Consider the following 12218-nt stretch of genomic DNA (forward strand, 5'->3'; position numbering starts at 1 on the left):
TGTCCTTCAAACTGGGCTTGCCTGGTGTTTCTTTCTGATTAGGAAGAGGTTATGCATCTGGGGTAGCCATATCACAGAAGAGATGATGTGCTCTTCTTCTCACGGGAGGGCCGGGTTTCCTTTTGTCTATTCTGGGGATGTTCCCTTAGAGTATTTAATTAAAGAAGTGTTGGTAATGTCTCCCACTAAAAAGTCACTGCTTGTTCCACTTGGAACTTGTACTTTGTAGAGAAGCAGTTAATTACTCACCAAACATACAATTTATGTATTTGTAATCAATATATATTCATTTTATTCAGTAGGCTACACAGGGTTACTTTTTTTATTTTGACGCTCAAATTGTGAGCGCCCCCCCCCCAATCTCCTTTTATTCGCTATAAGTCAAACAAACATTCAGAAAAGTCATAGAGATCTCAGCATCCTTCCTGGAGTATGAGGTAGTCTTTGGCAAGACAAGGTCCCTGGAAAAGGGAAGAGAGCCTAATTTGTCATGATCTGTCCACACCTAACTGCCAAAATAAGGTAATCCTAAAAAAAAAAAAAAAAGACAGTACATTATCTTCTAGATTTTCACTGTCCTATCCCCTCCAAAGGTTCTAAAAGACAGACAGGATAGCCTGGCTTTTCATTCCTAACCTATTACCCTGTTCATACCAAATTGACTACATTATGTGCAGCAAAGATCAGCTTTCATTTCCCAATAGCTAGGATGTGAGTTATCCTATCTAAAAATTAATTACCAAGTACATCATTGGTGCACATTAGAGCATCCAGAATAGCTGCAATTAGCCCCATATTACAGGTGAGAAGGCTGAAGCTCACAGGAGTTGAGTAACGTGCTCACGGAAGCGCACTTCAGAATGGTGAGAGCAGGCTTTGGAAGGCACTGGCTTCACCCCATGCCAGTGATTTCTGACTCTCTACATTCCTCTTCCAAAACTCCCCAAGAAACATTTATGATTAATCATAAAAGCTTTTGTATCCATGAAGGAAATTTTTACATTCATCCTTCTAGAACTTAATTTTTAAATTAACACATGTATTTTTAACCAGGTGATACAGTTAAATATTCAAACACCAGTTCAGGTTGAACAGTTTTTCCCCATGCTCTCTCAACTCCCACACAGATGCTCCAGACTCCATAATCTTTAGAATTACCATCTGCTCAGAGATCCTAGTACAGGGAAGGAAAGGGGAATTCTTCTACCTGTAAATATTCTCTGACCCAACTGTTAACAAAAGTCAATGTCCAGGCTCATCAAGTCACCAAATCTTCCATTTCTTTTTCAAAGATTTACACACACACACACACACACACACACACACACACACATGCACACACTTCCAGGCTTCCTTTTCACATATCACCCTCTCCCTTATTCTCAGTAGTATTCAGCCTGCATACATCTTCATGCACCTGTAATTACCATCCATCTCCAGCTCTTATAATATACCCCATTGTTGTTCTATTTTTTTGACAGTCTTTGATGATCAATTCAAATCCATGACTATATTACAGCTATATAAAAAGTGTCCTTGCAGAGTTGAGGGAAGAAAATAAAGATAGGTATATGATTGCAGAGTTTTGAGTCCCTTTTAAATCTTTCCTTGTTTTGTTGTTGTCGTTTTACTGTTGTTGTTGTTTTATTGTTATCTGTGCTGATCCTGGGGCTTGAACTCAGAGACTCTGCACTGTCCCTGAGTTCCTTTTGCTCAAGGCTACTATTCTACCACTTGAGCCAAAGCTCCAATTCTTTTTTGGGGGGAGGGGCAATAGTTTATTGGAGATAAGAGTTTCACAGATTGTTCTTCCCCAGCCTGGCTTTGAACCATGATCCTCATATCAGTCTCCTGAGTAGCTAGGATTACAGGCGTGAGCCATCAGTGCCCAGCTTGAAATATTTCTTCAACACTTCCTGGCTTTCTGACAATGTAAATTTACCCTTACCTTTTGCTTTGCTAGACACAGCTCAGGATCAGCTATTTTTTCAAGGAGTTTGAGTTCCTTAGAGATCAATGCTTAGAAGACAAGATCTAGCACTAGATGTGCTCATGGCTGTTGAGATGTCACTGCTTCTTAGCCCACTGAATAGACAAAATAAGGAAATATACAGATAGACCATATCTGTGAATGTACACTGATAACTCCCAGTTTCAATATAGCAGTGCAGAGCTCATTCTAGTTCTTTCCTTTCTATATCTGTCATGCCTTACTCTAAGAGTGAGAAATCTGGCTACCATGACCCTTATATCAATTATTTCTTGAACTTCCTATACATATCCAACTGCTCATTCCTAATTCAACCCCTCTTCTACACATGTCTCCTTGAAACCATTTGGAACCCAATAACATATAGCAGGTACCCTCCCAACCTCCACTCCCATCGGTTTCAATATTTCATCATAGATTACATTCCAAATTGATGAATTTCTGCCTTGCTATGAACCCCCAGGCTGCCCTTGCTCCACCATGTAAACATGTCTCCCATCAATCCAAGTTTCAAAAGCCCACATCAGGCTCAGTGTGTTGATACCTTCTCACCTTGTCTGAGCACTGACCAGGCTACCTTCTACTGTGTGGTGCTACCCTACCTCACCTGAGTTCTAACACACACACCATCCCTATTCTGTATGGCCTTGGACACCAGGGTAGGGCAGCTATCCCAAGTAAGTGCTATGTAGAATTTCTACATTGTGCCCTGGGCCAGCACATGTGGCCCAGTTTAAATGCCAGCTGTTTTCTTCCCTCACTAATGCATTTAGAATTGATTGTTGAAAGAGGAGCAGGAAGAGGAGAAGTAGGAGGGAGAGAAGGAAGAGGAGAGGGGGGAGGAAAGGAACTGGCTAGAGGAAACATTTTGTTGTTCCTAAACAATGCACCTCTACTTTTCATGATTATGGTTTAGTAGATTTCTATTTGGTATTTGAATTAATTGAGAGGAGTAAAGTCCCTGGAATAGGAAGCACTCACATTTTTTACTCTATTAAAAATAGATGTTCATTAAATTAACCAGAACCATTGCTGTTTAAAATGATGATAAGTATGGTCAGTCAGTGACAGCAGTGGCAGGAATGGTTCCATTGTGCCTGTAACCAGGAAAATGTCATGGAAGTTAAAGAACATGAGCTCCGGAGCTAGTGTGAACTCTAGAGATAGCCTGCTGTGGGCAAAATTGGATTTGGATTTTGGCAAGTTCCTTAACTTCTTTATGTTTTCATATTTTAAAATGAGGAGTCAAACACCTATCTGACAAACACAGGTCTCTAAGTTCAAACTTCACTAATGCAAAACAAAATGATGAGAATAGTTATAATTCCCAGCCTTATTGAAAGATTATAGCAAACAATACACAAAATTCTTAGAACTCATCTGTTAGAATGGCTGGGAAGATTGGAGGTTTGAGTAGGAATGAGGACACCAACTTGAAGGGAGCTTGATGAGCAAGGTTTACTTTCTGCAGAAGGGTGTGCCATCTGCCAAAAAGCTGGAAAGCAAGCACATAGAACAGGAAGGCTATCCCTTTTTATCCCTCACCCAGCAGGCCCTGCCCCTCTGCTAGGATTGGCTGAGCTCAGGTTCACAATCTGCTCAGGATTGCTAGTTTCAAGAATGGAGTCACATAAAGTGACCACTAAAGGACTTTGAATAAGATTAACAGTACCCAAATAATCTCAAAAAGTCACATTCTCTCCTATTTTCTTAATATTAGGTGTGTCTTAGTTCCCCTACTATTTTGGAGCAACCAGTTAAAACAAAACCTTCCGTGTCAGTAGTCCTTACTCATCCCAAAGACTTTTCTCCTTCCCTTTCTTTACTTGCTGGTTCTGTCCTTGCAGAATAATCATGAGGCAAGCAATATGCCAAAATAGTAACTTTCAAGCAACCCATTTTTATGGCTTATCTCACATTATCTGATGTCAAAAATCTCATTAAAAATGTTATTGGCAGCCGGGTACTGGTTGCTCACACCTGTAATCCTAGCTACTTAGGAGGCTGAGATCTGAGCCCCAGCAGAAAAGTCTCCATGAAACTATTACCTCCAATTAATCACTCAAACACTGGAAGTGGCACTGTGGCTCAAGTGGTAGAATGCTAGCTTTGAACACAAAGAGGCCAGGGACAGCACCTAGGCCCTGAGTTCAAGCCCTACAAATGATAAAATAATGTTATTGAATCATGCTGTAATCCTAGGTACTTAAGAAGTGACAATTGAGATTTCTACTCAAATCATATCCATGCAAATAGTTATTGAGAACCCCCATCTCAAAAAGTAAACTAAGCATAGTAGTTCATGTCTATAATCCCAGCTATGCAGGAGGCCAAAGGGAGAATTTTGACCTGAGTCTGGCCTCAGGCAAAAAATGAGAACTTACCTAAAAAATAACTAAAGCAAAAAGGATGGTTGTTATACTCAAGTGGTAAAGCACCTGCCTACAAAGCTGGTTATTTTGAGTTCAAATTCAGGTACTACAAAAAAAAAAAAAAAGCTAGTTATTCTTTGGAAACGGTTCAGACTTGTAATCTAGTACTTGGGAGGCTGAGAGGGGAGAATCATGGCCCAAGGCCAGATCAGGCCAAGACTCTACTAAAGCAAAACAAACATGAAAAGAAAAACACAGAACTGGAAGCATAGATCACACGGTAATGCACATGCCCAGGTAGTGTGAGACCCTGAGTTCAACCTTCATTACCACCAAAAATGTTGTTATTAATGTTGTTAAAGAATAGCCATTGGTGCTTGTAATCATACTAATAAATGGATTATTAGGCAACTACCTGTGGCTTACATCTGTAATCCTAGCTACTGATGAAGCTAAGATCTAAGGATCATCCAGATGCTCAAACCGGAAGCCAGTCCAACCAAGAAAGTCTGTGAGACCCTTATCTCCAATTAACCAGCAAAAAGCCAGAAGTGGAGAATGGGTCATTTGGTAGAGCAATAGCCTTGAAGGAAAAGCCTGAGAGACATCATCCAGACCCTGAGTACTAGCCTCCTCCCATAAAGGATTATTAAACTGAGGAGACAATGTCACCCGGGTGATCATTTGGTATTAATGTCATTACAATCCCATGAGTGAAAAAAAATGGGCAGGAAAAGTGCCTGGATGGATTTTTGACCAAATATTTATACTTCCCCATAGTGATGTTTGAAAAAAATACAAACCTAATCAAATTCCAAGAGTAGCTACAAACCTTCCCTCAGCTGTTGGCAGTCTACTTGAAGAGTTCTCTACAGAAGACCATCCTTATCTATGTTCTTTCACAGAAGACTTCTTTGACTGGAACTTAAACTGATTGCTGACTTTATTTGTAACTTCTGTTTCTCAGGATTCAAATTGTATTTCCACAAAACTGCACACTCCTACAGCCCCAACTACTTAGGAAGCTGAGGCAGGAGGATGTCTTAGGCCAGAAGCCTGGGGCAGCCACAGCATAGCAAGACCTTTTCGCGAGAAAAACAAATAATTTCCAGAGCATTTCTCATCTTCTCTGATTTAGCACAAACGTCTAAGTGAAATAGTAAAGATGAGATGGGCATTACAGTAGAATGGTCAATGCTAAAGTCAAAGTTGACCGGGGGAGGTGGGGAGTGGAGCGGTGGCTCAAGTGGTAGAGCGCTTGCCTTGAGCTGAAGAGCTGAGGGACAGCACCCAGGCCCAGAGTTCAAGCCCCATGACCAACAGAAAAAAAAGTTGATGGGGGAGTGCGTGGAGGGCATTGTAGCAGGCTTTGCTGTCACAAGGAACAAAAGCCTTCACTGACTCCAGAATAAGACATGAAAGACTATACTGATCACGGCCATGCCATGACAGTATCTGTCATTTCTTAGTACGCAATCAGAGGAAATTCAGGGTACCTGATGACTGAAGGTGTCCTGCTTTATAAAAGAAGTGATCTTAAGAACTTCTGTCCTATGTAAGTGTTGTTAGGGACCACATACACATAAAAAACTGCCTTTCATCCTTAAATGAAAATGTTTTAAAAGCAGCAGGAAGATTTCAAACAACTATGGCCACAAGGGGTAGTATGCAAGTAGTTACAAATATAACTGAAATATGATAGACTCTAGAAAGAAATCAACAGTGTAATTCCTTAGAAAGACAAAGACAAAACCAACAAAATAAGCACTAGGAAATGGGCACTTGCAATGGTGGGAGGCAAGGGCCAGAAGGGTAGAAGAATGAAGAGGAGAGAATGCAGTTAAGAATTCATTGTACATACTACAAAATTAAGAAAAGTAAGGGAAGGGATGGGTCAAAGGGGAGTGATGATGTTGAAGGAGGTGACACTGATCAAGATGCATTGTATTCTTGAACTGCATTGTTAAGTGACAATTATATAAAGATAATTTTTTAAAAGTAAAGCAACAAAGCTGGGCACTGGTGGCTCACGCCTATAATCCTAGCTACTCAGGAGGCTGAGAGCTCAGGATCATGGTTCAAAGCCAACCTGGGCAAGGAAAAGTCCGTGAGACTCTGATCTCCAATAAACCACTAGAAAACTGGAAGTGGCGCTGTGGCTTAAGAGGTAGAACGTTCGCCTTAAGCTGAAGAGCCTGCGCCCAAGCCCAGAGTTTAAGCCCCATGAGTGACAATAATAATAATAATAATGCAACAGTGAAAAACAGTAGCTGTAGTTTACATAATACTGCAACTCGTACATTGTATGGCTCAACTTCTCCCCTATCAGAAAGCTGAAGGAGATTCTCTAGACCTGATGATAGAAAGACCAAAAGTCTTACCAGGATACAAAGAATGGGAAAACTCAAGGCAAAAGTTCCTGGAGGGGAGTAAGACCCAGGGAAAGACTGGGAGAGAGAGGTCAGAATGAAGACAGTGATTCTGGGAAGGAACGGATTGCTACAAAATTAAGATGGTAAGAAAGGAATGGTGGGCTGCAAATAAGTTATATAGAGTAGAAACCTTTAAACAATGTTGATAGCTAAACTTTTGTAAACAAAATTCCTCCTCCAAGATTTTACCTTTGGCACAATGGAAAGCTTGAAGCTAGTCTTTAACCCATAGAAAATGTTCCAAGACACAGATCTTCACAGCTTTCTCAAACATGCTTCCTACTACAAGCTAAAGGAACAGGAAATTATGTTCATGAAGCCACATGAACAGGTGAGCAGGAATCCATGAGCTGTTTTATTCTAAGACCATAATAAAATTTGGTATCTTCTTTTTTCTTTTCATTTTTTTGTTCATTCTTTCTTTGACTCTTTCTTCCTTTCTGCCTTACTTCTTTCCTTCTTCCCTTCCTTCCTTTCTTTCTTTTGCATTACTAAACCAATATTTTTTTTAATTTGCTTGTTCTAGATTGCATGGAACTAAGAATCTTGGTAATTACTCAGATACTGTGAAATGTTTGGCAGAAAGGAATTGCCTGTTTGTAGAACCCCTTAACATCTCCATAGAGGACCATGGTTCTCCAGATCAGAAGTGGAAAGCCACTATCTCATGAAGTAGTTAACACTTGTCCTTCTGAGCATGCAGTAGTAGAGTGATATGTGCATGGTTTCAGGGATGAATTTGCATGCACTTAATTTATTTCACAAATACTTCTTGTATTCTTACTATGAGATATCTACTCTATAAAGGCATGGTGGCTATAGTATGGGTGATAAAGACAAGTTTCTAGCCCTCAAGACTGCTCACCATTCATCACCGCCTGTGCACACTAGTAGTGAATTACAGAAGTCAAACTCTACAACTTTCTGATCATTGCTATTCTTTCCCAATAATGCAATAAATAATATTTGTGATCAGTTGAGTGCTATAATCCTAGCTACTTAGGAGTCTGAGATTCAGAGAACTGCAATTTGAAGCCACCCTCAGGGGTAGAAAAGTCCTTGAGACTCCATCTCCCAATGACTAGCAAAAAGCTGGGCTGGGGCTGGAGAGTTGGCTCAGTGGTAGAGTGCTTGCCTCGCATGCATGAGGCCCTGGGTTCAATTACTCAGTACCACAAAAGCAGAAAAAACCCGAAAGTGGCCCTGCAGCTCAAGTGATAGAGTGCTAGCCTTGAGCTGAAGAGCTGAGGGACAGCACCCAGGCCCAGAGTTCAGCCCCCATGACCGACCAAAAAAACAAAAAGCTGGGCTAGACACATGGCTCAAGTGATAGAACACTAGCCAAGCAAGCAAACCCCAAGCAAGTGCAGGGCCATGAGTTCAAATCCTGGTACCAGCATAACAAAATAAAACGTGCTCAAAAGAAATATTTTACATTTACCATTTAATTAAAAGACCAATATTATTTTTAAAAAGCCTACATTATATTTTACAGTATTAATGTTTGAACTCAGGGCTATTTGAGCCATACTCCTAACCTAAAATGTGTTAGTGACACTAAAACATACTAGGTCAGCTTACAACTACTGTACAATCTTAGAGAACATGTAGTCAAGTTGACGTAGGTGAATTATACCATTGCTACCAAAGTAATGAGACTCTGTTTTATACCAGTGGTTATTCAAACTGTTTTGCCTCCAAAAAAATTAGGCAAATGAGACTTTCTTTACTTCTATACACATAAGTTTATTTCTAGCCTGCACTTCTTTTTTCCTAATCTCTTTTGTTATTTATGAATAAAAGGATTCCAGGATTCCTGCATTAGAAACCTAGAACTTTCAAGGATAACAAATCTTTTATTATTATTATTATTATTGTGAAAATACTGTACAGAGGGGTTACAATTACATGAGCAAGATAATGAGTACATTTCTTATCAAGCATTGTTGCCTCCTCCTTTGTTTCCCTTTCCCAACCTATCCTCCCCCCACTCCCTACCCAACCCCCTCCCCCCCCAAAGTTGTAAAGTTCATTTTCGACATAATGACTTGTACATCTCATTGTTACAATGGGTCCACCTGTATCCCTATTTCAACAATTTGTTTTTTCCCTTCCCCTCCACAAATTATAACAACATCAAATACAGTGAAAGCAGGGGTTCAAGGATAACAAATCTTTAAGCAATGAAAGAACTAAGTGCTGAAGTGAAATTTCTTGTACATTACCATGACATGAGCTTGAAGTATTCTTGGTTAACTATCTTAAAGGATGAAGCTCGGGCTTGAGGGCTATCTATGTAAATGGAGCTGAAATGATTTATCATACCCTTGAGATGGTGAATGCACAGAGATCAGTAAAATCATTCAGTAATTTAGTCCAGCCAGTGTTCTATGGTAATAAGAACTAAAAGAAATGGAAGTGAGAGGGGACAAGACCTGGACTAGGAGCTGAGGAACTGGGCACAATTCAAAAGAGGATGATTTCCAAGTTTTCATTTAACTGGCACTGTTTCCCTTTTCTTTGTGAGACACAAAGTGATGAGCTCACTAGACATATTTACATTACAGGGTCATAATCTGACCATCTACTCAGACATGAACCCACTTCCTGTGTCTGAGTCATCAGATATTTAGATGCTAGTTCTTCACCTGTAGTTTGAGGTTATACCTGGTAAGGTTTTTCTGCAGAGCATTCATTTTTCCTATATTAGTTCTTCCATTGTTGTTTCTTACTCATTCAGTATTTCCTGAGTATCCGCAATGGTTCTATCACCGTGCTGATGCAAGCATTACAAAGACGAAAGCAACACAGTCTCTGTCCTCAGTGCTCTAAATATGATCTCAATAAAATGTGTAAATATGATCACAATAAAATGTTGCTTCTAGGATGGAATAGGAGAAACCGTAGGTCTCCTTGGCTCAGGCCGAAATTTTTTGAATAGAGACCCGGAAACACAACAAATCAAAGAAAGGTTGGACAAATGGGATTGCATAAAGTTGCAGAGCTTCTGCAGGGCAAATGACATAGCTAGCAAGATCAATAGAAAGCCCACGGATTGGGAGAAGATCTTTACTAGCCATACAACGGACAAGGGTCTCATATCTAAAATATACTTGGAACTCAAAAAATTAAACCCCCCAACAACAAATCCTCAAAGAAACAACTGCCCAATAAATAAGTGGGCTAAAGACTTAAAGAGAAACTTCTCTGAAGAAGAAAGAAGGATGGCCAATAAACACATGAAGAAATGTTCAACATCCCTAGCCATAAAAGAAATGCAAATCAAAACAACATTGAGATATCACCTCACCCCAGTTAGAACGGCAAAAATCAAGAACTCTAACAACAACAGATGCTGGAGGGGATGTGGACAGAAAGGAACCTTACTTCATTGTTGGTGGGAATGTAAACTTGTTCAACCACTTTGGAAAGCAGTATGGAGGTTCCTCAAAAGACTTCACATAGAACTCCCCTATGACCCAGCAATCCCACTTTTGGGCATTTACCCAAATGTTTACAAACAAGACCACACTAAAGCTACCAGCACAACTATGTTTATTGCAGCATTATTTACCATAGCTAAGATATGGAACCAACCCAGATGCCCCTCAGTAGATGAATGGATCAAGAAAATGTGGTATATATACACAATGGAATTCTATGCCTCCATCAGAAAGAATGACATTGCCCCATTTGTTAGGAAATGGAAAAACTTGGAAAAAATTATATTAAGTGAAGTAAGCCAGGCCCAAAGAAACATAGGTCCCATGGTTTCCCTTATTTGCAATATCTAGTATATCTATGAGTCAAGCGGAAAAGGTCAGATAATGTGATGTCAGGAAAATGAACCCTTAGATATGTATCTTAATGTTTTTTTTTCTTTCATGCATGTGTTTTGAATGCATTTATAAGATTATCTCTTTGTTGCTTTGTATGTCCCTCCCCCACAGTATAACCCCTGCTTTCACTATATTTGATGTCAGTATAACTTGAGGAGGAGATGGGGAAAAACCAGTTGTTTAAAGATACAGGTGGACCTGTTGCAACAATGAGAAGTACAAGTTGTCATGTCCAAAACGAGCTTTACAACGTTGGTGCGGAGGGGGGGAGGGGGGAAGGAGAAAGATTGGGATGGGGGGGAGGGGGGAGGCTGGGAAGGGATGTGAAGGGTAAACAAAAGGAGGAGGCTGCAATGCTTGGTAAGAAATGTACGCATTATCCTTCCCATGTAATTGTAACCCCTCTGTACAGTATCTTCACAAATAAAATAAATTTAAAAAATGTTGCTTCTATTACTATATTACTTCTATCTACTATCTCAGTGAAAAATAAGTCATTAAGATAAAGCTGCTGGGTAGATTCAGCTGTAGTTCTATAATTCTACTCCCTTGGTAGGCTGAGATCTAGAAAATCATAGTTCCAGGCCAGCCTAGGCAAAAAGTTTCTGTGATTTGATCTCTGTGCATATGTCTGTCATTCCAGGGGAAGCACAATGGCCAAGCATGATGGCGGTACTCAGCAGTCATCCCAGCTGTGAAACAAAGAAGAAATAGAACAACTGTAGTCTAGGCCAGCCTAGGTATGGAATGAGACCCTGCCTCAAAAACAACCCATGCAAAGGGGTAAGAGAACCACAGTTCTGTGGAAATAAAAATAAAATTAAAAGACATTTCTAATATTTTTAGATAGCATGTATTGACATCAATCTGCATTTTAAATGGTCTCAGTAATTTTAAATCTTGCATAAGACAACATTAGATTGCTTTTGCTATGGTTTTAGTTATCAATGACTCTGATGCCAAGTTTACTGCAGGTCATCGCACACAGTTTGTACTGTGTGCCTGACCTCAATGCTGCCCAGCAAGTCCAGAAAGACTCATAGAGTCAGCTCTGACTTACCCTTTCCACTTCTTGTGTTCAAGTTACAAGTATTATCTACAATACAGGATTCTTCGTAGGAACCCATTTAAGTCACACATCCAGCTTATGAAGGTAGTTTCAGTTCAATAAAAAGTAAATAAAATCTGTAAATCCTCTTAAAACTAGATGAAAGTAACTACAGCTTTCTATAATATCCTGAATATGGGTCAATATATGAAGGAAAAGGTGGAATAATGGGGAAAGTGAGTGAAGGTCCCAGGACGAACTTAAGCATTAAAGGTCAGAAAGGCTTACTGGATTGTTTTAGGTGAGTAATAATTCTAAGTAGAAAATCTAACACTGCCTGCACTGTCCCATACTTTACATTGAAGAACACTAGTCTGCAGAGCTCACGATATTGGAGATATAGTGTGTTCTTTTTTAAAATTTATTTATTTTTTGCCAGTCCTGGGGCTTGAACTCAGGTCAGGGCCTAGGCACTGTCCCTAAGCTTCTTTTGCTCAAGGCTAGCACTCTACAACTTGAGCCACAGCATTACTTCTG

This window comes from Dipodomys ordii, unplaced genomic scaffold (assembly GCF_000151885.1).
Source record: "Dipodomys ordii isolate 6190 unplaced genomic scaffold, Dord_2.0 Scaffold5, whole genome shotgun sequence".
NCBI classification, from domain to species: domain Eukaryota; kingdom Metazoa; phylum Chordata; class Mammalia; order Rodentia; family Heteromyidae; genus Dipodomys; species Dipodomys ordii.